Source organism: Oxyura jamaicensis, chromosome 6 (assembly GCF_011077185.1).
Source record: "Oxyura jamaicensis isolate SHBP4307 breed ruddy duck chromosome 6, BPBGC_Ojam_1.0, whole genome shotgun sequence".
Classification (NCBI taxonomy): Eukaryota; Metazoa; Chordata; class Aves; order Anseriformes; family Anatidae; genus Oxyura; species Oxyura jamaicensis.
The window spans coordinates 32,457,186-32,483,301 of NC_048898.1; the positions used below are offsets into that span (position 1 = coordinate 32,457,186).

The window sequence follows — 26,116 nt, forward strand, 5'->3', positions numbered from 1 at the left end:
CTATTAAAGTTGATTTACTTTCACAGCTAATGCTTTACAAGTGTATCTTAGGATTTTATCATAGTTACACTGAAAAAAAAAAAATTCCACGTGTTGAATTCCTGTTGACATTTTCAACAGCCTAGAACCACAAAAACACAGCAAACAGAAGTTTGGGCATGGCACCAAGCCCCAAAACCCACCTGCTCCCCACGGCTTAGCACAGGAAACCTCAACTCCCGGGCGCCAGGCTGCCCTGCCCCGAAAACCCCAGCTCCTGGCCCTTCTCTCAGCCGAGCTGTCACCACAAGGAAAGCCACCACGGCTGAGGACAGCTTAACAGCAGGGTGGGCTCGGGCTGTGGTCAGGTATTTGCCAAGCAAGAAGGTGCAGTCCTGGGAGGTAAAGATGAATATCACACACACAGAGCAGGGCAGATGCGGGTGAATTGATTTTGGCCTTCGGAGGGACAGTTTGCAGAGGGAGGTCGTTTGCCTCGTGGCTTTTCCCAGCTCTGGTGGGTAGGCGAGAAAAGGGGCTCCTCGTAGCATCACCCCCTGGAAATGCCGATCAGCCCAGAGGTGGAGGACATCACAGCATCACAGAATAGGATCACAGAATCAGCAGGGTTGGAAAAGCCCTCCAGGATCATCTGGTCCAACCACCAATGTCAGCTGGCTCCGGCCTCCCCCCGGGGCCATGCTTTCCAACTTTTTCTGTTTTGTTTGTTTGTTCCTTAGCTAATGTTATTATTTTTAATATTGTCATAAAGCTCTCTCCCCAGACACATCAGTAAAATAAAGAAGGGTCACAGGGAGGATTTGCTCCCTTCCCACGCTGTGCTCGCAGCTGCATTCCCCAAAAAGCATCCTCTCACAGAGCTTCCAGTGGGGCTGGGGCTACCAGGGCCCAGCATCTTATCTCCCAGTCACCTGCGAGGCTGCTCGCCCAGCTGGGAAAAACAACAGCATAAAAATCCCCCCGAGAAACCTCAATCTCTTTATCCAACCGCTCTGAAAAAAAGATTTTAGAGATGCCACACAATACAGCCCTTTTTAGCTGTTTCTGCCCTCGAGCCGTGCATTAATACAGCTGAGGCTAAGCTGGATTGAGGGAATTGGAAATCGGGGCACCGGCTGACGTGGAAGGCTATCAAAAAAAGAGAAAGCACTCCAAAAAGAAAAAAAAAAAAAAATGAAAAACTCCACACAGAAACGGACTGCGAGCTGAAAATTTCATGTGGTCTGGGTGAACGTACAAAATCTCTCACTGGAAATGCTACTCATGATAGCATCCTGTCTCTCCTAACAGAAAGTACGCTGATGAATAAAAATACACCGATTAACAACAAACTGCCTTAGCATATTAGGATCCCAGCTCTTAGGATCTTAGAATATTAGGATCCCAACTCAGTTAATCAATAGTTTTTAGACTCAGGGAAAAAAAAAAAAAAAGTGGTGGCTGGGGCAGGGAACTCCTTATTTTAGACCCATCCTCTTTTAATCTCCTGACTTTGTACCTTTGCAGAGCCTTGCTGCCTGCTGCTCACCAACAATTACTGGATGTTGAGAGCATCCTGAAGTTGCAGAAGGGCGCTGTAAGGAGTTCCGAAAGAAGCAGGAACATGTTCATACACTTCCAGAGACTACCCAGGTGCACAAAGGAACAGACTTTGGCGACAGCATGTAGGAAATTTGACTTTGTGTATACAGATGTCAGGATTTTACTAGGAAGCTTCGAGCCGGAAAACTATTTTGTAATTTGGGGGTATTAAATCTTTCTTAAAAGGTTCAAATCAATTCAAACCAAATGAGATCCTTCTTGTGAGCTGCTTTTGAACTCGGTGCTTTCAAATACCCATTAAACCTTTTGAAACTTCAACACATTTTATTTGTAATGTCATGTGCAACCGTGGAGATCTGAAGAAAAGTACGTGGTCCCAAAAGCACGTATGTTTTTCTAACTGTTCGATTTGGCCTAATAGATATTATCTCTCCCTGCAAACCTTGCCTAGCTTCAGTCTCCCAGGACAAAGAAGCTTTCCAGCCAGGCTGTTCTGGGGCCCCTGGACAAGCAACACACACTAGGAACGAGTGAGAAATGTCCCCTGACGTTTTTTCTCATCCCTCACCCCCCAAAACTTCTCTGGTTAGTGATAATCCAAGGCTGTTCATTTAAGATCTCAAATTAAGGCCACGGACCAAGAAATGCCTATTAAACACCAACAGTAGCTTTGGTACCAAACGCTGTTTGGTACCAAACAGTAGCTTTGGCTCTTCACCCCGAGACACCCGATGCTTTGAGACGGCTTCATCAGCACAAGCGACGCCTGTCCCCATCAAGGGCTTCTGCGTGGAAAAACACCTCCAGCGCTCGCAGGGTGCACTCGAGGCCGCTCGGCCGAGGCTGGATTAAACCCGCAGGGTTTTGCAAATCCCCCCTTGTACTCGTGCCATCTCCCACCTCGCCCGTACTCAGCCCGGTCACTGCATGCCAACACCTTCTGGTTTATGGAAACCGCCTTCCATGTCCAAATATTGTGCAGTTCCTCGAATAATAGAGCCCGCAGCCACCCTAATTTATCAACAGTGTTTAAAATGCTATCACGAGTAACGACAGATGAAAAATATATTTTAAAGGAGAGCTATTTAAACTATGGTAATCTAGAGGAATCTTCGCTAATCTGCTAACTCTCTGAGCAAGAGAAGTGCACGCTTCCCGGCTCTCATAATAAAACAACAATGAACACTGGCAGAGCAAGCAAAACCATCTACAAATACAAATCAACCTTTCCTCCTTGTGAGCCAGAGTCGCCCAAGGGATAACTGCATGATCATGCTTCTGATGTATTTATACAGCACATTTCATCTTCATTAATCCAGATAACACACTGGCACCGCCTTATTTTTCGAGTCCAAGAGCGACGAGCTGTTCCTGTGCTCTCGCAGGTCAGTACCCACCACTCCCCTCGACCCGGGTAAATTTTGTTAGAGGAGGGGAGTGAGATGATGGAATCAAGCTCCCGTATCCGTATTTTCTTTCTTTTTTTTTTTTTTTTTTTTCATGAGATGGAGTTTTGGCAAATACTCTTCATGTTTAAGGTGTCTTATCCTGTTGTGCGTGCACAGGATGGCTGCACTGCACCTCCCGCGGCTGCCAGGAGGCATTTCTTAAGGGCATCCTCAGCGCACTTAGTGAGGAATAAAACCTGAAGCTGCACGGAAACTGACTGCTCTTGAAACACTGTTAAACTATAATGGGCTGAAAACGTCTTCATTTTTATCTCTCTTCACTGTCACAGAAACGAAAGCCAACGCTGATGTAGGTAAGCGCAGGCTATAGATTTACCTAACGATGTATACTGAAGATAGTGAAAATATTTCAGATTTGCCTGCAGTGATAAGACTATAAATCACACTGAACGACATCACTGCACTAAGCCGTTTTCTTTTAAGTTTTCTATATTTTACTGCTTCAATAAAACCCATCACCTATCAACCTAAGAGATGTAGTTATATACCCTATGGCTATTCTCAATTTTAAATAAATAAATAAATAAAATTTAAATTTATGACAAACCCACCAGAAGACCAAGGTATACGGCAAAACAAACTAACCAGATCTCATTTCTTCCTCAGGAGCGAGGCAGGGAAGGGGGAAGAAAGGGAGAGTCCTGCACCAAAGTCTCAGATAGCTGACAAAGTTTCCTCCCTGGCAGTAGGAAGCAGTTGGCAAGACGGCTGTTGATGCATGACATCCCTGCCCGTGTGGTTATATACTTCATTACATCATACCCATTATGAAACATGAATTAATTGAATGGGTTGGAAAAACTTCCCAGGATCCTGAAAATGAAGATCCTGCAGCAACAACATGGTGCTTGCATCCTAGGGGGTCCCGAAGGCCCTTACACATTCACTGCCCCCAACGTGAAACCACCCCCCCCCGGCTGCAGTCGAGGCGTGCGTACTGCACAGCAAAGAGCTGAAGGAAGACACGGCGCAAGAACCCCGGCTAAAGCAGCACTTTACAGTTCTGCACACAAATAAATATGTGTTTTCATGGTTCATTCCACGAATACTCAAGAGGAAGCTCTACAGCACTCAGTGTAATCTATTCCTCTAATTAATACCTTTGTCAGGACGAGGAAAAACTCGATATTGCAAAAAAACCTGTAACACGTGGCCAGCTGGTTCTTTTACGAAGTATGTCAGAGTACAAGCCCCTTTTCAAGCAGTGGCACTCCTTTCAGCCAGAGTTTTCCCAAACCCCTCTCTGGTTATAAACCCAAATGGGTCACTTCCTTAAACCGCTGTCCTCTCTCTGCGAGCAGAAAAATTCTGTGCCCGTTTGCGTCCCTGATACCTGCTTCTTTCAGATGGAAAAGGAAGGTGGTTCTTCCGTAGACACTTGCTACGAGCCATTCACAACGGAGAGAGCACCTACGAGAAGAGCAGGCAGATCTCAGCCGCAGTGTCTGGAGATCACTTCCTGGGGTCTCTAAAGCGAGGTGTTTTGTTGCTCCTTTCAAGACGCGGACCTTGAGAGAGGAGCATTGAAGCAGATCCCTCTTAAGGCCGTGTTCGAGGTCGACCCGACTGACCCCGATGGGTTTCGGGGTAATTTTTTTTGGCGTTACACATGATGTGAGGGTCACAGTCCTTGAAGGACTCCTCCTCGAGTGAGCACGATGGATGGACCTTCTGCACCACGGGCAGCCGTGCTGCTGTGCCCTCCGGCGGCCCCGCAGGAAGCGCTGGGGAGGATGCTCGCCCAGGACAGCAGCACGTTGCTCCCTCTTCTGCCTCCTTACAGCAGGATGGAGCTGCTGGGCCCCGGGGGCAGGCAGCGTTAGGTGCAGAGCACGCGAAGGACATGTGCTTAGATGCCAAGTCTTCAGCTGACTCGAGACAGCCGTGCTGCCTCTGTCCCTGTCGGGCAAAGAAACAAAAAATCAGTCGCTACTTCCTTGCGATTCGCATGAGGAGTGCCCGGAGCCAACGGGTTCAGTGTGGGAATCATTCAAACCAGCTGTGGCTAGTGAAAAGAATCCGTTCTCCATTCCTGCGACCAGGCTTGCTAGAAAGTAGGGAGCAAATGTCCCACCCAAAATAGTTTTGGTCTGAGCACAAGAGAAGCTATTGGCAACAACAACCTTGGAAGAAAGAATGTCTTAGCATCAGACTCAGATGCCTTGCAAATGTAACTTGTATCCTCCATCCCAAATCGTATTTCTTTCTGTCTGTAGCAGGCAAGATACTGTAACTGGCTCTGGCAGACTGCTCAGCCTCTTTATTTTGGCTGGCAGAGAGCTCCTCTCCACGTGGGGCCGATCTGGGATGGGAAGCAGATCTACCACGGGGCAGCTCCTCGCCTCTCTGCCCCGCACCTGGCAGAGCTTCGGGTGTGCTCCTGCATCTGGACACGATGCATGGCCCCTGCACGACGTCCATGCGTGTACCTGCTGGCCGTGCCCTCCTGCCCGAGCTGCTCCGTGTTACGTGCTCCCATCGCCGCTCCTCCACGCACCCGGGTTTACAACGAGGATGCTCCGGTGAGACGCTAACGGAGCTGAGAGCTGCTGAAGCGCCCCGGTGGGAAGGGGCTGGGTGCCCACGGGTGATTTTTAACCTGCGAGGAACACGAAAAGCAGGAGGTGCTGGGGACGCAGAGGTGGAGCGGCAGACGCGAGGAGCTCCCACGGGGTGAGCGCCCAGGCCTGACCCTCCGTGCTGACGGGCCGTTACTCCTGCCGCAGCACATGTGTTCTGAATTTTGTGTACTTGGGGAACGAAACGGGAAAAGAAGTTTATTTGCTGTGGAGTATCAAAGGCGCTGAACTGTGATGCATTACCATGGCATTGTCTTCAGGGCTCCCACCAAACTTGGAGTCTGACCAGAGCTGCTGGCAAGCACAGGAAGAAGCGCACGGGTTCCTCCTTGCACACCCGGGTGCTCTGGCGTGGGACAGCAATGCCTGAGAACATTTCTCCGTCCCATCCACGCGGTTATCAGTGCGCCACGACCGAAGGACAAGGCCCAGCAAGGCAAGATAACAAAAAAGATAAAAAAAAAAAAAAAAAAAAAGACTGGCATGCGCTAATGTCACGGTGTAAAGGAAATGACAAAGCCCTGCAAAATGAGCTTCCCATTTTGTCTAATCGCTCTGGGCGTAGCCACGGCAGCGCTGGCTGCCCCTCTGTCTCCAGCCTCTTCGCGGGGCAGGGCGAGCGTTTCCCAAATCCCAGCAGCTGGCCGGAGCAAACCCCCCCACCTCCTGTTTCTCGCTGCAACTTTCCCCCAGAGCATGATGACTTTTAAATCCTTCCAGGCTCGAAGCCCAGCAAGCAGTAAAGCCCGGCACAAAGCGAAATTTATTTTTATAACTGTTTTTATTTTTTTTCGTGTAAGAATCCAATAGAAAAATAACCTCAGCAATATTTGCCGTGGCCAGAGGTGGATTTGAAGCTTGTGGGCAGTGGGTGTGCTGCGTGGTGGAGTTAAAGGAGAGCCCGCCCTAAGCCCAGGCTCCTACCTCCCTTCAGCTGCAGTACGAGGGGGCTTGAACAAAATCTTCTGGGGAGCTGGAGGCACCGGTATGGACAAAGGGCTCCACGCAACAGCCACGATGGCTGCACAGAGGTTTAGTTAATTAGGAAGTTGGCCGAGCTCGTAAGGAGGAGGAAAACAATGCTACAACACTCAAGGCAAATTGTATAAAAAACCATAGTGCGTGAAGCTATGGAGGAAACAGAAACCGGCTCTATCAGCCCCACAACCACCTGTAATTACTGGGCTGAGCATCAGCATGATCCTGCTGCTGGAGCAGAGCAGCACAAGCTCGTGGATCGGCCTTGGCCTTCATTAATACATCTTGACAGGCTCTGAACATTCCCCCGGTGATTTAAGACACCGTAAAAAAAAAATGAAGGAACTGCCGTTTTCTGACCTCGGCGTGTCAGATAAGGAAGTGCTGCCTAGCTCCGACAAGCTGTCACTCCATCCCCCGCCAATCCCCCGTGCAGCCGAGCACTTCCCATCACGGGCTGCGCCGCACGGTGTGCTCCATGCTCTTGGCCAACTCCATGCCCTGCCGGCACGGCGGCGCTGGGGCTCTCGCAGCCCTCTGCCCTGCTCCGGTGGCTGGCGCTAGGAGCCAAGTCAGAGGGACACACATCTCGTGGCTCGTCTGCTGCCCAGCTGCCCTCGTGGGGAGCGGGTGGGTTGGCGCAGGTGAGAAACGCGGGGGAACTTGCAAACCGTGAAGCCGACAGATGTTCCCGTGCCGGCTGCTCGTGGCTCTGCCAGCCCCAGCGGCACCTGACGCCTGAGACCAGGGAGAAGCCGCTACCTGCGGTGCTAAGGGAGCTGGAGGGGCACGGCTTTTGGTCGGCAGGCTGGTGATAGGACAAGGCTGGGTTTTCTGAGGGTGGCTCCAAGAAAAAATTCTCAAAGGACGCCCTCCTCTCGATCCTCTTCCATGCGGATGAGAAAGAATTACCCAGGCTGGAGAAGGGGATCCGGGAATCAATTTTCTTAAAAAACACTTTTAAATTACCGTTTTCCCAAATTCTAACTGAAAAATCATTGCTCAGACCCCCAGAGCCTCGGGACTCACTTACCAAGCACTGCACTGCTGTCTTTTGTGTATGCCAGCCCTGTCGCAGAGGGCTTTGGGTGGACTGGAGTCGGAGATTTCCTGGAACTGCTAAGGCTAGGAGCTAGATGCAAACAAACAAAGCGTGTAACTACATGAACTTGAGAGGAGGAGCTTACCAAAAATTCGAAACACAAACATTTTGTGAATGTTACCGGCAGTGGAGCTTGCAAGCATGGAATACTTTCTTAGAAACCGTCTACCTTTAGGGCACCATCTGTCCAGCTGCAGTATTTTGGTTGGCTTCTTGTTGCTAATTCTGGTATTTGCCCTTTTCTGCTGCTCTCCTACCTCCCTCCTTCCTCTCCCACTTCTCCAGATGTGCTTGCACTGAAGGAGAGCGGCTCCCTTTGCCGCTGCAGGGCAGTTTCCAGCGGTGCTCTCAGCCCAGCTGGTCCGCCCAGCGTTTCTTAGCACGGACTTTGCGTTCAGTGCGGTGGCGCTTTGGCTTGGTGCCTTGTAAACAGATTAAACAAATAAATAGGTAAGAGGCGTATGAACATCGTGTGCCTAATAAGTTCCCAGGGCGGGATTAAATGAAATCGGAGATTCCCCAGGAAGCTGTCCCGCTCTGCAGAGGACTCTCCACGTTACAGGGGCATCGCGGCGGGGAATTACGCACTCCTGGCATCTGATGCAGGCAACCCACGACCAAACTACCGAGCAATCGCACTGCTGCTTATCTTCTTGAGCCCAGCTGCTGCTCCAGAGCCTGAGGTCTCTGGGAGGAGCGCGAGAGGCTTTTCGGAAGGAGTTCCAGCAGCGCTCTTCCTTGCTGGCACCCGACGCCTCTTCCTTCCTGGAGCAAAAGCAGCTCGTTCCCCGGGGAGGACGGGGGAGCATCTCCTCTGGCTCTCACTGAAGCACTCTGCAACTTCCCATGCCGTAACCGGCTGTGTAACACGAAGCTGCTCTGCGCAACAACCTCCCGAGCACCAAGCCTTGCCGGAGCCAATGTTGTCTCTCCCAGTCCTTCTGTGAGATCTGCTTTCCATATGTCTCCGCCGCTTCGCCTGCCTTCCTGACTGCGAAAGACCAGTCTCCTCGCTGCTGATCCTACCCCTCTCCTGCCTCAGCCTGCCTGCTGGCTGCACGCGAAGGCACACGCGTGGTGCCAGGCGGCTGGGTTTGCTGTCCTAACACCGCTGCCACCAAGGACAAGCAAGCGGTGCCACCTCTGCACCGGTGCCACGGGGGTGGGACTTCCCTTTGCAGTTCCCAGAGTAAAGCCCATCTACTAACACGAAACGACTGCCAAGAGAGAAAAGCCCTGTTTCAGAACAAGCACAAGCTCAAGTTTTATTTATTACAGACTTCCCAAATTCCCTCTTTTCCTTGTACCGCCTTAGGACAACAAGGTCGTCAAACGGATCTGCTCTGGATTCGTCTCCTGCACCTCCCACAACTGCAAATCCTTTAGAAGAAGCTTTTTACTCCGCGAGGCACCACCGGTTTGTGACCCTGAGCACTGCCTTCCCTCTGACAAATACCTCTGATTACAGCCTGGAACTTTGTAATATTGAGCCATGGGAAATTCATGATCTCCACACACTCTTGCCATGCCAATGTTGTACAAATGCCATTTCTCTTTCTCCTCCTCAGCTGCTACCATGATTCATACTGCCATTGGCTTTCCGCAAGCGACCTGCTTTGGTTTATTGTAGCCCCACGTTGCCATTCGTCTTAAAACCAACCCAAAATACAGCCAGGCAGATATGCCTCTTCTGACGTCTTCTGCCACTTCTGGGGATCTTCTTCAAGCCGTTGGTAAAACAGCCAGCTCTGCCCTTCCCACGGGACCCATCCCTCCTCCTCCAGGTCCACTACTCATGCTCCTGCCACGGAGCAGCTGAGCAAGCTCCTTCTGAGCCTCCTGCCCCACAGGCCAGGCAAATCCAGCTCTGCTCCTCCTCAGCGGTGTGAGAGCCTTGGGATTTTTTCCTTTCTGCTTTAATGACATCCGCTTCTGAAGCACTTTTGGCTTCAGCAGACCCGGGTGCTCTTTCCAGCCACCTTCCAGCTCTCCATCCCAGTGCTCCAGGCTACGCTTAGTTAAAGCCTCAAGCTCTTTGCTACTACTCAGCTGTGACCAGGGAAGCATGCGTGGCAACCCAGTCGTTCTTAATGGTTAAAACCCACAAAGATTATCGGTTATTTTTGTACAGCACAGTCTAGAGCAGAGCACGGTGGGTCCACATCCACGAATCGTTTTCACCTTGTAAGTTAATTTCATGTTTTTCTTGAGAGCATTGCAGTGGACTGGACAGGCTGGCTTAGCACTTCATTCACAGGAGCCCAGGCCAGTCTGGCACACCTGGGTTTGAGGCCGAGTAAAACAAAACCGCGGTAAGCGGCCTAATCGTAACGAGAACAGGAATATCAGGATTTCATGCAAAACTGAAGAACCAGAAGCAAAGAACAGGGAAACATCCTATCACGCACACAACGAACACACCTCCCGGTGGCACGCAGCCAGACCAGAACAATAGCTCTCAGCACCCCGCCAGCACCACCCGGCCGAGCCAGGCTGACCACGCAAAGAGAGCCGAAAGGTGAGCAGTCAGCGGCGGTGCAGAACAGCCCTTGGGCTTCAATAATTCAGCAGCATTTAATCTGCTGGTGGCAAGGAAGGTGGAGGTGTGGTTGGTTTTTTTTTTTTCCAAAGCATGACCTGCACGGATAGGGGGCCGGGAGCTGGCTGTGCGTGTTTGCAGGAGGTGGTGAGGTGCTGGAGGGAAGCTCCAGCTCTGGGAGAGGCTGCGTGTCATCCCACCGAAGCACGGGCATCATGCTGGGCAAACCCACTGGCACCCAAACTCAGCACGCAATCTGTAGAAACCGAGATGGAGACAGGAATCCTCCGGCCAGAACGACGTGCAGCCTTCCATATTGCTCGTGTTTATTTCACACATCAGCCCTGGCGTAGAAATTTTCCATCACAAACTTCCCAGGGTTAGGTGGAACTCCTTTTCATGTGTTGCTTCAGCCTGCTGGTAAAAGTTCCCGTGCTAATAACCTAATTCCTTAACGTACAGAGGAAAAACAGCGCTTCATGAAATATTGATACGCGCTTGGAAACTTGACAATTATCTCCAGAGCTCCTCGGTAAAATCTGAAAGCAAATAAATAGCAAACATTTCCTGTACTCATTAAAATACTGAAAAACAGAGAAAGAAACCTACTCATTATCCATTTGACAAATATAACCTATTATTTTTAATAATGCACGGGCATTCAATGCACAAAATTTACAGCTTCTCTTGCTTAAAGAAACCATTGGTTTTGTAGACCAATTTTAAGAAATGTGTTAAAAGTAACTTATGTGGAGCTGAGTGCTTTTGTAGGAGAGGGCAAAATCTTTCTTCTGTGGCAATCAATGGCAAAACTGCCATTTATTCCGATGGAAGTACAACTTCACTCACTGCCCCGTTTTGGAAAATGCTTATCCGGAAAGAAATCCTCAAAAAATTAGGAAAATATTCGAACAAGCTCCATTGCTGCTCTCTCATCTCTTGTGTGCCAGTGAGACAGCGCGCAGGCTCGCCCTTTGGCCAGGGCATGCTGCGGGAGGTGCTGCACCACGGGGGGATGTAGGAGTGACCAGCAGGTCAGAGAACACCTCCGGTTGCTGAATAAACTGCCTTGCACTTGTATTCAGGTCTGCTGGACAGGAGCAAGAATTAAACAGCAGGAAACTGGGGATCAGCAGGAACCTGCCAGGAGGGTGCGGAGCCGTGGTCAGGCACTCCTGTTACTGCAGCGTCCCAGCGGGACGGTCTCGGTGCTGATAAGCTCTCTGCTGGCCACGAGAACATTCATTTAAAACTATAATAAAGCATTCAGAGGAAGGCGGACCACATAACAAACCACTGCGTGTGACATCTCCATTCCTGCTTTTTTCTCACTCTGTCGCTAACAGTGAGAGACCCCCAGAAGAGCTCAGACTATCACAAGAAAAGGCTGATAACCCACACCGTCAGTAAGAGGAGTGTGTAGGAGGCAGCTTGAAACTGCCCAGGGATTTGCAGCGTTAGAACGAGCGTCAGCAAACGTGCTGGGCTTAAGAAGAGCAGCAAAGATGTCGAGGGTGCACCAGCAGGTGTCTGCAGCCCACAGTCCTGCAGCTCCTGATGCGGCTCCCGGGCACCACCGTCACATCCCGAACGTTTCAGTGGGACCTGGTTTTATTTTCTTCTGACTTTTTTCTTTGAAAGTCTATCCTAAATTATGACTGATCACAGCGCGTGCTGTCTGAGCAAAGTCCCTTCTGTTCATTTGCCCACCAACCCAGCACGACAACCTCGGAAGCAACAAGCTGCTTGATAACCAAACCAAACCACTCCTGGCACCCGCTCCTGACTGCGCAGAAGTGCTGACCCAAATGGGTAGTGACTAATTTGCTGATGATATTTTGGAGAGTTTTTCCTCCCATTTTCATCTCTGTATCTATCTGCATACATAAATAAAACATAGGATGCGTTCTGGGCTGTTTATATCAGTATTTACCGAGGATCCTCGCCAGCTCCAAGCATTCAGGTAAGCCCTACTGGTTTCCTCCTAGCAGCGACGACAACCTGCTTATCTCTCAGGTTACAGAGCCTAAACCACACTCCTTCGGGGGGAACTACGGCACTTTTGGGAGCTGTGAGGGAACTTCTATTCGCACACGTCTCCTTGGTTGCCTCTGCTCTTCTATTTTCCCTCGGCCACCCACGTCTGAGGTTAGGTCGAGGTCTTCCAGCCTGGGGAATTAGGGTGCAGCAGCCGAGCGGGGATGCCGTGCTGCACGGAGAGGGGTGCAGGGTGGCCCCGTGCAGGCAGGGCTGGGGCCGCGTTTGGACGTGCCGTGAGATCTGCGTATAAGCCGATTGTTGGCCTCGACACCCCTCGTGTTGGGGGAGAGGGCGGAGGAAGGAAAGCCGGGCCCTAATCCGCTCCATCTGCTCTGCAGCAGCTAATTGGATTGGGAGTGCAGAAGGCAAGGCCCCCGGACGCGGCCCTGGCGGTCGTGCCGGCCAGGCGCAGCCGCTCACAAACCTCCTGTTGGGTTGGACAAAGCTGCTCCAGCGCAGGGGGTGAGGGTCCTGCCTCGCTTCCAGGGCACTCCTCTTTCCAAGCCCTTCCTGGGGATGCTGTCGTGAGGCTCGGCTGCCCAGCGCCGCTGCCACGGCTCTACCAGAGGGGTGAAACTAATACAGCGTCGGGAAAACAACACGGGAAAGAGGCAGCAAGCAGCATTTCATCTCAGCAAAGCACTGGGAACAGCAGACAAGAGATTATAAATTAGCTTTCTTTACCAAAAGCCACTGGAATGCTGTTAACGTCAGGTTTTATTTAGGTGCAAAAGTCAAAGGCTCGTCTGCCAGATGCTATATATAAACCTCACTAATATTATGTCCTACGTCTGCAACATTTATTCTAAAGCAGTGACTTAATAATTTTGGTCTTCTGCTTTTCAAGGACCCAGCTCCGCTCCCACTTTTGCTTTTAAAAATAGCAGCAAATTCAGTTGTGCGGCATTTTCATTAAGCTGGTCTGCAGCGCCAGGCTGCGAGGAAGACGAGCAGAAGAAATATAAAAAATGTTGAATACAATAATGATCAGAAACCTGTATTTTTTTATTATTTTTTTTTCCCCTCTGTGAACACTAAGTTTGTAGCTATGGAAACTACTTATGAGAAAGCGAAAAAAAACCGCCAGCGAATACAGTCCAAGAATGATCTGGATATATGGAAGTCCTAACGGTGATAGAGAACTCCAGGCACAGGGTGAAAGGGAAGTGTAAATTGAAGATGACAACACTTGTGTGTCTGACAACACGTTCTCCTCCGTCAGCCCAAATTCGTTGTTATTGCCACGGAACGCAAGTCAACGAATTGTACCTGGAATGAGTTTGACGCTTTGTATTGCTTTTGATAGAGCCATTATAAAAAGCACTTTTCAACCTTCAAATGTTTTCAAAGTGTATTTTCTGCAAGCGGTGAATCGCGTGTGCGTGTTGGCCAAGACAGCCAATGTTTTATCCAGGTAGTTTCCAGCACCTCTCTCGCTCACTGTTCAGCTCTCCGTCCTTCTAATGAGAGCAGCTCTGGTAACGTGGACGTGAAGACCCACGCACGACACACATCCGCAGGCTCATCTGCCAAAAGGAGGCTGGTGAGAGTCCGTGCGTGCACGTCATGCCGAGCCAGGTCTGTGTGAGCCTTTCTAAGGCTTTCCCAAACTCAGCGCGAGTTATTTCCACCTCGTACCCGTATCACACTGCAGATCAGTGTCTCACGAACGACGCGGCGACTGTCAGGACAGCAGACACCAGCAAGGCACGTCTGCTTACTTCAATTAAATATTTTCATATGGAAGTTACAACCCCAGTTAAAACAATTAGCCCAGGGTTTTGCCAGTGCATGCCATCCAGACATACTTCACCTGGAGTAACGCACTAGCTGGGAATGGCTCCAAGGACTTGCTATGGTCTGTCAGGTCAATGTGCAAATTAAATCAGATTTATTCAGTACATGGAGCTCGCTTTGATGCTGTTTCAGCCTGCCCTGTTAATTGAGCTGCTTTACATGTATACATTGTGATTACATGCTGCAGTCTATAGAAGATGTGGGGAGGAAAACCTGCAGCTGATTTCTGACCTGTGCGCTGTACGGTACGTTGGGCAGGGAACAAACCAACATCAACAAATGCTCCTGAAATTTACATTGTGTGTGAAATATCGCTGCTATTCTCTCTCTGCCCATAAAAAACTAACACAATTTCAACACGTTACTCTTAAAAGAATGGGCAAATTTAACTCTTTTTACTCCCCCTTGAACAACTATCAAGACTCTTGCCCCTGCTTATGCCCTGCTCTGCTTTGGGGGTTGCCCAAAAGAAAGCTTCAGCCTGCAACTGATGCGTGGCTAACACAATTTTTGGCTGTCACAGGGTGGAAAATGCCCATAGAAGCATCACCGTCAAGTGTTAAACAGTATAAGCAGAGCTAAGCTAATCACGGCGAAAGGCATTTCTCGCTGGGCTCTAAGCAGATAAAAGATGAGTCCCCTTCACACCGGGGAGAATTACTTGTTCAGGGAAGGCGGCTACCCTCAGCCTGACTCTCCCTGTGCAGGAAAAGGGCAGGATTTGAACCAAATCTTACCTGGCTTGGCAGCCAAGTAGCCTCACTTCTTCCTCACAGGAACTCCTTAACTTTATGGGGCAGCCCCGCTCCTCACCCCTGTGCAGACACAGACAGCATCCCTGCTTCATGATCATTTGCTTTTGCATCTTCTTATGTCAAGCAGAGTTTGAACAACCATCCAAGATGCACGTTTGCAATAAATGACAGTTCCTTGCTGGAGCTCCCTAACTCCAACATCGGGAACACAAATCGGACAGACTCCTCCTGAGGGAGAAGTGTAGGTTAGCTACAAAAACGCGAGACTTCTCATCAGCTAACTGCTTTAAGAAATTGGATCCAAAAATATAGATTGAGCAATACAGTCAGGCTATCAAACATACTAACTTGAAAATGCAACATTTTGGAGAGGTGGCTCAAGCAACCTGAGCAGTGACCATTTAACGGTTCGCACTCACCATCTCTGCTGGCCTTCAGGATTTATTTCCCTGCATTACCACCTCCTCCAGCAGGAGACTGGCCACGAGCCCGCCCTGGCAGCAGCCCGCCGGCTGACACGGTTTTGTCACTCCGGCTTGGCAGCAGGGTCTTTTCCTGCTCGCCTCCGAGGTGACTTGTTGTGTTCACTCCCCGCGATGCAGGGCATGGCAAGGCTGCAGGAGCAATGCTGCGAGGGCGTTTCTCCCCCAGGGAGCCATCCCCCGTGGCTCCACACGCAAAATCTGGACGACACGAGGAGCAGCAGCTCTGCCAGCACCCCGGTGGGGGGGACGCCGGGATGGAGACGTCGCTGTCGTCTCCTGCCGCCACTGCAACGTGCTGAGGGTGGTCACCCACCTTCATGCAATCCATCGGCCAAATTGTCTTGCTTTTCCTTTGTAATTATTTCATCAATCCCCCAGGTACTGCAGCAGTAGGTGCCGTGGCTGATTTTCTTTTTCCTCCCCCAAACAGCGCGAGGGGCCTGCAAGCATTCGGCGCCTGCCCAGGATGCGGTCCCTGCCCTCGGATGCCCCGGGCAGCAGGAGCCGTGTCCCTGCCACGCGTCCTCTGCCCAACCCCAAAGTCAGCAGCAGCCGTGCAGAATCCACACGGAGCGCCTCGGCACAAAGATCACAAACCGGGTGTCTAGAAACACTCATTTGAAAAGACTACTACACATAGCCCAACAAGACTTGAAAAACAAGAAGACCAAAACCCCACAAAATGATCTGTTTTAAACTCCTATTCATACACCGAGCTTCAAAACATCAGTGGAGTACAACAGACATTTTACAAGCCCCTGCTGACCGACCAGACATCAGCCTACACCGACAGAAAATACTTGCAGCCATTTAGAGACAAGAGTTTAACACTGAGCTTGCTTTCACCTCGTGACTCCCGTATCCACTGCAAAGGCTACAGCCTGAAGAAGGCTCTTGGCTCCTAAAAATGCATCCTTCCTCCTCCCGCCGGTAAATACGATTTTCCTGGATTTAGTCAAGTTTCTGCCACCCGCTCAATGTTTGACAAACACGCTCGCGTATTTGGAGTGCTCGTTTATCACCTCGCGTGGAAGTGTGAACGCTCCTTAGCAATGGTGTTCCTTAAAGAGTAATTCCTCAACACGGCTCCAACACCTAGAAACCGCCACGCCTTCCACTCCTAATCACAGCCCTTCGTTTGCAGCGGGTCTTACCTTGGCTTCTACTTCTAAAATACAGTTTAACGGGAAGAAAACCTCTCAGGCTTATTTGGAAAATAAAAAGGGGAAATAAATAAAAATGAAGACAATTTTACAGGTCCTACTTCAGCTAAACCTTTCAGGGACTTCAATGAGAAGATAATCTTTCTGTGATTATGGCCAAACCCTCTCGTTGCTTAGCAACACATAATTAAGGAATATGTTTTCAGATCCGCTTTGCAAGCTGGCCATTATCAGATGAAATTACTGGAGCAACAAATGTCATCCTCATGCAAATGAGTTGGTTGTAGGGGGAAAAAAAAAAAGAGGCTCGAGTAGTGAGAAAGAGCTCAGCAGCACAGAAACGCTGCCGGCTTCCTCTTGTGGCTCACCGGCAATTCTTTTCCAGAAAATGGCTAATATCGAGATTTCTGAAGACAATAAGGTTTTTGCAATTACCTAGGAGACAAACGGCGGAGGGGTCTGCCTGTCCTACCCGAGGAGGCCGCTCCCCAGCGGTGCCTCGCGCCAGGGCGTTCACTGCGGCGGCACCGACCGCAAACAGGCGACCAGCTCCGTGCTCCCCACCTTACGCCGCTTCGTCTTTTATTTGTTTGTTTATTTATTTATTTTCAGGCGTTGGGAAATTGTTTGTTTAAAAATACTGCCTGGGTGTACTACTTCTGCCCGCGATCCACGTCAACACGAAGCGCGTTGCCTAATATTTAAGTGTTTTGTTTTTTTTTTTTATCAATCGCGCGCTGCGCCAGCTGCATAAAGGATGCAGAAGCATGAAAGAAATGGCATCCACTTTCTAGCTGTGTAATTATGGTGAGCTAGGGAAAAAGGGGTGCGCCAAACGTCTGCATTTTGACAACTTTATCATTTCCACTCACAAAATCATTCTTTATTTAGATTCCTGTGGAATGGCATCACCGGCTTGGCACCGTTTCCATGCCTATAAATGGTATACTTTTATTAAGGCTTTGTGCATGTGCTCCTAGGTTACATTGTTCGAGGCTTGTTTGCATGGCAGTTCTGCCGAACTGCGCTGAGAGCGAATTCCCCGCTCGTGGGCTCGCTCCCGGGTAAAACATTCCGAGGGTTTCTCAAGCCAGCCAAGCCACAAATGATCCCCTTTTCCGAATTTCCTCTTACTGAGCAGCTCGTTTCTGCCGGGCTCGGGGCGTTATCAGCAGGGCACATCTCCCATGCGGAGGAGCTACGCCTGCCCCATCCGGCCCCGTAGCTCAGCGGCGAGGGCCTGAGCGCTTCGGGAAAGGGAAGGGGAGGAGAGGAGCCACCATTCATTTTTATTGCTCCAGGGCTTAATGACAGGCTTTTAGTTTTAAGCACAGTCCTATTACTTTAACAGCTATATCGTTTCCCTTATAGGCATCTCTAGGAGGAAATCAGGGGTTTTATTTTATATGCCTGATAAAACAGCAAATTAATAATAAGAAGAAAAGACTTAGGTAATGGCCAAAGGTAAGTCGATTCTCGAATAACACCATTAGCTATCTGATGAATTTAGTCAAAACAATGCTAACCATTTCCTCTGAGGAACACATTTGTGCCTGATAACAGTGGTAAAAAGTCAATCTGCAGCAAACCCTGTAGTCCTAATTGCTCAGCGAGCGCAGTATCTAATCTCCCATGCTCTACAAACAACAGGAACGCCAAGATTAACTGTGGAAGCATTATCTGACATACCGCTCACTTCTAACCGAAGTTAGCTAAGCAAATAAAATACTGAGAATTTAACTGCAGAGGGAGAACCAGCATCTTTAGCTCTGCGTAGCCCTACGCGAGGGCTCCTCTCTCCTTTTTTAAACAGGAGAGTGCCTACTATTTTGGCACAAAACCCGAATACATTTGCCTGTGTTTTTTTTAGGGGTTCACGTAAGCAACAACGAGGTGGTTCTAAACTACCGCATGCACAAAGACCCTTAGGAAATTACTTGGTTCGGGCGATGCCATCGTGGAGACGATGACGGGCGGCCCCGTGCGCCGGCTGAGCTTCGGGTACGGGGAGAGCTGAGTGGGGAACGTGGGTCCGGTGGGGGCCAGGCCATCCCCTGGAGCTCCTGGTCGGCGGAGGAGCTGCGGGCTGCCGTGTGGGCTGGGGGCCGGCGAGGCCACCGTCCTCTCCCTCTTCATCAGCTCCATGGGCACGGTGTACGTGGTCGGGTACGCCGTTTTGGGGCTGGCGTGCGGGTTGGCCGTGGTCATCGGCGTGCCGGTGGGAGCGCAGTAGGTGGAGGCCGGCCGCGGGTGCACGTTGCAAGGCAGGGGGGTGTTGTATCCAGAACCGGGGAGGAATTGCGGCCCCTGCGGAGCGCCGGTGGTGGTCTCCAGCAGGTGCTGGGTCGGGGCGCTGGATGGCCTCCGGTGCATCTCCCCTGCCCTCGGGGAGGGCGGCTGCAGCGGAGGCTGTGGGGCCGTAGGGCCGTCGGCGGCCGGCCCCGAGGCGAGGGGCGCCCCGTAGTCACCCGGCAGCTCGCTGCGGTGGCTGAAGCTGTTGGAGCGGGTCCTGGGGCGCAGCGCCCCGCTCCTGCGCTCCTGCCGCTGCAGCTGCATCTCCGCCTTGTAGTTGTGGGCGATGCGCGACAGCACGCGGGCCTGCCCCAGGTTGGGGGCCACCGACTTGATGTCGTTCTCCTCCATCATGGCGAGCAGGTTGGGCGAGTCGAAGCCCTGCTGCAACAGGGCGGCGAAAGTGCTCTCCGAGACGCCCTCCGCACGCAGCAGCGCCACAAATTCAGGGTCAAAGCTCCTCTTCCCCTCCTGCACGGGGAAAGCGGGTGGCACCGGCGGGTGCGACGGGGCCGCCGCCACCGCCTCGTAGCTGTCGTAGGGTCCCTTGGTGCCCGTGCCCTCCCGGCCCGGCCCGTAGCCGCTGCTGGGGTCCACCACCAGGCAGGTGGGGGTGGCCTGCCTGCCCCCCGACGGCTCGGGTGGCCGCTCTGCGCCGTCGCCGTACGCTGGCCGGCCGGGGAAGGCCGGGGGCTCTGCTGCGTACCGCAGGCCGGGGGGCTCCGCGCCGTACCGCGCCGGGGAGACGTCCCTGTTGCGCAGCCGCTGCCCGTCCAGCGCCGCTTTGGGGTCCCTGTAGAGGCGGGTGGCCTCCGGGGGCACGGGCGGGCGGCCCGAGGCTGGGTCCCAGGACAGTCGGCTGCCCGGCACCACGTAGCCCACCGGTGGCCGGCTCACCGCCTGGTAGCAGCGGGGGTCTTTGGGTGACCTAGCTGCCAGGGACGGGTCGCTGTAGTAATCCTGGGCGCCCCGGCCCGCCATGGCTGCCTGCCGGTCGCAGTAGGCGAAGTCGGGGACGGAGCCCTTCCTGAGGGGGCCCGGGGTGAAGGCGGCATCCGGGTAGGGGTACGCCTCTTGCTTCAGCTCCGCGCCGCCCTGCAAGATGATATCGTTGGCGCGGAGGCCCAGCGGCTCGTACCAGCCGCCCTCGCTGCCGCCGTAGGTCAGGGAGCTCCTGCGGCCCGGTGGCCTCTGGTACTCGAAGGCGTTCTCGCCCTCCCAGGCGCCCTCGTACCAGCCGGCGGCGTCCCAGCTCTGCGAGCGGCCGATGTTGGGGTGCTTGCTGGGGATGGGCATCGCCACGGCACCGCTTGCTCCCGCTGGGACGGAGAAAGAGGAGGCGCCTTCCTTCTCACCGCTTCCCCGGCCAGCATCAAAACCAGACCGTGCCCGGCGTGAGCCCTCCCTTCACAAGCCCACCGGTGGTTTTATCTTTCCGAGTGTCGCCTGAATTATTAATTCTCCGAAACTTTAGCAGGCAAAGCATACAGCAGCGCGGTAACCCGGCCTCGCTCCGGGCTGGCGGGAGGAAGGGCTTTCCGTGCAGCGCGGCCGCGGAAGAGGGCCGCCGCGCTCAGCCCAGATGCTTTATCCTCTGCCGCTCGGGACGGCGCGCTCACATGGACAACTGGCCGAGCAGTGCCGGGGATTAGGAGCTAAATAAAACTGCTAAAGCCTTCGCTCCATGTGACATCATTTCAGCCCGATGAAATCTCCTGCGCCGACCCAGCCAGCAACCTCAAAGCAATTTCTCCCCCGGGAATTATATATATATATATATGTATATTTGCATGTTGTTTATTACACGTTTTTCATCTGTTTTGGTTGTCGCCTTCCTCCTAAGCTCACTGCTCCCATCCGCACCAGCAGCCGGCAGGAATCAGCAGTGAGAAAACGGAACGTGCACGCACCCGCACGTCCCCATGCACACATACAAAAATAAAAAAGCAAGCTCCAGTGTCAGCTCAATCTTAATCCACCCTGATGAAATGCTAATCCACTGCACACAGCTAAGGACAAATTAAATGGGAGCAAGCAGGCAGGCCGAAAAAAAAAAAAAGGCCAGTGCTGGATACTGAGGAATACAAGAGCGATTAGAAATTGGTTAGGTATCTGTTTAACACTTTATGAATATTGTAATTTGCTTTGGAAATTACATTTTTTTGTTGTAGTTTCAAATTAGCTATACTAACTAGGCTCCAAAAGGATCCTTTACATTATTATCATAATACGCAAATCCTTTCATCATCCCAGGACAGAAAATTGTGGAGGTGTAATCTGGAATATATAATTTTAAGACCCTACCAGAGGTCATGGAGAAGGAGGGGAGGATCAAAGGATCTAAACTCCGGTCCTACAAAGGAAAAAGGAGTAGCAGACTTTTGCCTATTATCTCTGGTTTCCTTCAGAAAAAAAATACATGTTTATGAGATGGAGAAACACTGAGAGACATCAGACAAAACTCAATTTGTTTCTAGCAGTCTTTCAATATTCATATGGATTAAGGTTTTTTTTTTTTACAGTTAGAGTAGGCAAAAGGATTTAGATGGAATCACAACACAGAAAATCATTATTTGGAAACATAATAAAAATTTCCATCTATAGTTACCATTTTCAGAGGAGCTATTAAAATGGCTCCCCAAAACACCTATCTAAATTATCATGAGCTGCTCACGCTCAGAGATTCCTTTTCCTAGAAGAATAGGTCAATCATTGCTTATTTTGTTAATCATTGTGAGTGAAGCAACATTTTCCTTTCCTAATTAAAAAATTGAGAGGGAAACGATTTTGTCTTTCTCCGCTGCGGTAATAGATTTCTGCACCTCAGACGTGCACCTTCCAGGACAGACCCGGTAGAAGGGATAACAGCCACCTCTGGTCTGTTTGCAAGACAGCTTGTGCGTTTTTCACTGCTAATCCACAATAAATGTTTAGTGTGCTAGCCATCACATGATAGACTATTGTGCTATTATGATAGCTAAATCACTAATACAGCCTAATGCTTCTACTTGCCTATCATACTAATACCCCGGGGCTGTATTTCTGACCCAAATACTGACAGGATCTTTGAGTAATCCCTAAATTTCTTTATTGCAGTAAATATTATAAATCCTCTTCAAACGTTTTCTCCTCCAATTCCATCCCCAAGCACCACAGCCTTTAAAATTATGTCGGATATCACACAGACATGCAAAACATGGGCCCCCAAAGATTATTTATGCAATTCTCGGAGAGTATCTGATTGGCATCATATTGAATTAACTAACAAACTTAAGGCACATTGGAAAATTTCTTCTTTTGTGAGAGTCAAAATGGGAAGACACATTTGTGGCTTATAAATAAAGCAGAGAACATTTTAACAAACAAAAACATTTTATTACCACAACATTTTGGTAAGGACTGAAATGTATTCCCACATGGATACAGAGAGATCCGTGCCATTTGTTTGTTCTGAAGCAGCAGAAGAAAGCTACCAAAAATGTATACTCAAAAATAATAAAATGCTCGTCTATAGATCAGGGGCATCTTCCATCATTGTTTTCACAGAGATCGGTAATGAACTTAGCCACCATGTTAATCCCTGGTAGACAATGGGGAAAAAACATGTCATAGAGCAATTAAATTCTGTAAGTGCTGATCCTGAACAACTGCATGGGAAGTCAGAAGGGAGCTTGGAGTATTTACTGCCTCTTAAAAAGACAAAGGCTTTGATAAACCCTTGGGTCCCTCGATGGACACGGAGGAGAGACCTCACCCAACCCAACGGAGAGGTGACCGGTGGCCGTGCCCTGCCTGGCTCAGCTCACACGGGGCTGAGCAGGGGGAGAAGACCCATCCCGGTGTCCCTTCAGCCCAGGCACAGAGCAGCTCGCACACCCACTTAGGCACCAGCCTCCTGCAGGAGCACTCATGCATACGGGTGGTTTATTCCCCACACACCGACCTCCATGGAACAAATTCCTGATTCCTGCGCTCCAAGCCGAGCACAGGTGAAAGCCTGCAGGAGCAGGGGCCGTGGGACTTGGCCCCCTCCCCAAGCTACGTGGCACAGGTCTTCGTGGGAGGATGTTACACTCCCCCTGAATCAAGAAATGCGTACAAAATGACCGGAATGAAATATTTATGGGTGGGCAGTCAGGACTTTTTCTTTTCCTTACTTTTGCATTCTTAGCAGCAGCTCCTGTGCACATGCCAGTAAGTCCGCAGCTATTTCTGAATTCAGAACCGGGCAGCGATCGCCAGGAGGGGACGCGGAGGCGCAGGAGCACAACCCAACCCAACTGATCTCATCTGCACTTCTGGGGAGAGCAGGGAGGCGCTGGCACCAGCATTCCCAACATGAGGGGGAGGTGAAGGACCACGGGACAGGCAAAAGATATATTTTCCCTTTTAATTCTAGAGGTATTTAGGGGAAAAAAAAGACATATGAAAGCAAAAAAAAAAAGAAAAAAAAAAGCTGATCAAGCGATTAAGTGCTCTGGTATTTCAGGTCACGTGAAAAATGCACAGTTGTGACTTAATATGCTGGGTTTCAATCTAGTGTTGGTCCAAGGTAATGGTAAATTTTGCTATGATACAGCAACTACAGAAATCTGCTCTGAAAACAAGTAACGACAGAGGAGAAGAAAGGTGGGCCCACCGTTTCAACACCACCAACAAAACGGATGGAATGAGCTCTGCCTCTGGAAACCATTCCCAATGGATCCAAAACACGTATCTTCCCCAGTGCCAGGAAGCTCAGTTTTCTTTCAGTGAGGAGAAAACCTGTTATGTACGCAAAAACTGTGATAAGAAATCAGGATGCTAAATCTGCAACACAAATCTGTAAACAACATTTTTTGGTGTCTGTAGCACTGACTCGGGGGAGGTTGGATGTGAAATGTAATTCACATCGAGGTAAAACATTTCATTTCAAATTCTGAAAGCTGGAAAGATTACCCTGTGTAACAACACAGTACACTTTTTCTTAGTTTTGCTTTTTACTATTTTAAAATACTTTCCAAGTACAAGTTTAAATATTGTTTTTACATGGAACATGATTTTTTTTTTTTTTACATGCAGCAAATTGTTGACGTTTTCTTCTGGAGGAGAGCAGAACTTAACATAGTGAATATGCCGAACGTCATTTCGGGCAAAAACTGTAAGGTTTTTTTGTATTGAAAAAGGCTCCTTCCCTCTGCAAGGCAAAGGAATCCTACCTGTTGTAGTGAAGAATCCTCCAGAGGGTAAGTACCTCTCGTGTTAATGGGGAGAGCAGGTATCAGGATACCCAGGCTTTATACTTCATTCTAACACTGCCAGCAAGCAAATTGATTAATTTCTTAGTCACAGACTCCCCTTCCACCAAGAGGGCTAAGATAATAAACACCCATCCCGCTCAGAAGCGTTAAGATTACTCAGTGTTTGTACTATGATTGCAGGTGACAAGGTACAACGCACCGGAAAGCTAGCGGTGGGATAAATGCCTCTGCCCTCAGTGCCTGGGCTTTCCAGGACCGTGTGTGATTGTGCCTAATGACCCCCGGTGCTCGGCGTGCCTTTTCTGAGCGTCTGCTCCTTACACGCAGCCTGCAGGGTGCCGGGAAGCAGGACGGAGCTGGTGCTAAACCATACGGTGGGATTCAATGGCTGCTACGGAGCGGAGAAGGAATAGCATGTGTGTGCTGTAAATGTTGCTCACACGTGCACGCAAATGTTAAAGAAAAAAAATTTGGGGAAGAAATGCAGGAAGAAAATGTTCCAAGTCCTTGGAAATTACTGCATTTGCTAAAATTTGGCTCTGCAACAATCTCTCTCGCAGCGGCAATAAGCACTCTGCATAGATGGACTTTCTAACAGTCTCCTGAAATTGGAGGCGTACAAAGAGAAAATTAGCAGGATTGTGCAGGAATCATTTTCAATAATCAAAGGAACAGAACAGCATCTGAAAGCACTCAGCGCTTGAAGCCATGCCACATGCTTTTACCAATTTCCAAACCAAAAGCGTAGATGCTTTGTAACTTCAACAAAACCCTCTCAAATACCAACTCGGTGCGGTACAACAAAACACTCTTAAGATCAGCCGATTATTAAACAATCATTGCCTGATGTAACTCCGCATTTTGATGACTTTAAAGCACAAAACAAAAGCTGACGTCCGCGTGTAGCTCGCCCCGGGGCTGGATGGAAGTGCAGCGTAACCGCTGGCTCGCAGGCGCTACTCGCCGCAGGAGTGCACCGCCGTGTGCCTCGCCGTGCTGCGCGCAAACTGGGGTTTGGAAACGGGTTCGGCTGCTGACCCCACTGACTACACCCAAATGGGCCCGCTCACAGCAGCCAGCATCGTGCAGACAACGAGCACGCGGGCATTTTGTGTAATGGGGCCATGGCCACCTCTTCCTTTCGCCTGCCAGCCAGCTCCACGTCTCACATCGCCACGTGCCGACGAGTCTCCAAGCAGAGGCATTTCAACCTTCTTTCATTGAGGGGTAAGCTACCTTGAATTACCTCGTATTTACTGCAGAATGAGGGTTTGAGCAGAAGCACCCCAAGGAGCACGCAGGAACTCGTCACCTCATGCTGTCCGGCTCCACTGGCAAAGCCCTGGTGATTCGCGGCCGGGGATCAAAATCAAATTGTGGCTAACAAATGCAGGAGGCTAGCAGTCATCTAAAAAACACTCATCATGAAAAACATCCTTTCAAGCCTTTGGAATGAGCCCTACAGGCTCTTGAAACTTCAATGCGAAACAATTTTGCCTTCAAGGATTGGGAGAGTCCAGTAAAAGTCAGCAGAGAAAAGTATTGTGACATTTCTGGTTCAACAAAGGGATAATAAAAATATCAGATGTCTCCCTGTACCATGAAACTACACACTGTCAAGGACTACAGAATAAAAATCAATCTGGATGCTGAACGGCAGTCGAAAAGCCAGCAGACAAGGTTCATTGGGCACATCCCTCAACTATTTGCAAAGATCTAATCTACGAATGCTCTTAAAAATAATCCTCTGGAAATCACATCAAGCACCTTGTCTCCAAAACTGGGTATTAGACCTTGAGGTCAAAATTCATCATTTTTAATAAGAATTCAGGATCAAGATTTAAATAGCATGTGTAATGAAAAGCATGGGAATTATGTCTGTCCCAGAAAGCAGTAGAGAAATCCATTGTTAAATGAATATATATTGTAATTCTGAACTCTGCCATGCATGTCTGGGCTTTGCATAAAAAATAATTAATTACTAGGTTGTAACACGGTCTTGAGGAGATAAACAGGCTGGAGTTCAGGGTGTCTTCCTGCTTTACTTTCCCTGACGATGCCAAGAGCTTCAAACATGCACGTCCCTTGCAGACTCAACACAGATTAAAAAAAAAAAAAAAAAAAAAAAAAAAAAA

The 26,116-nt window shown here is 50.0% G+C and overlaps 1 protein-coding gene across 3 annotated transcripts in view; it reads right to left on the bottom strand.

Annotated features, from left to right (window-relative positions):
* CTBP2 (C-terminal binding protein 2) overlaps window positions 1-26,116 on the bottom strand; it is a 51,226-nt gene that overhangs the window by 15,848 nt on the left and 9,262 nt on the right. The window contains exon 1 of one of the 3 annotated variants that reach the window (XM_035329287.1): window positions 16,441-16,576. The exons of 1 other annotated variant lie outside the window; for it this stretch is intronic. The gene's annotated coding sequence lies outside the window, so the exon portion shown is untranslated. Of the gene's footprint in view, window positions 1-16,132; window positions 16,370-16,440; window positions 16,577-26,116 lie in introns of those variants that run through there. One more of the 3 variants, XM_035329285.1, reaches the window with a different exon arrangement.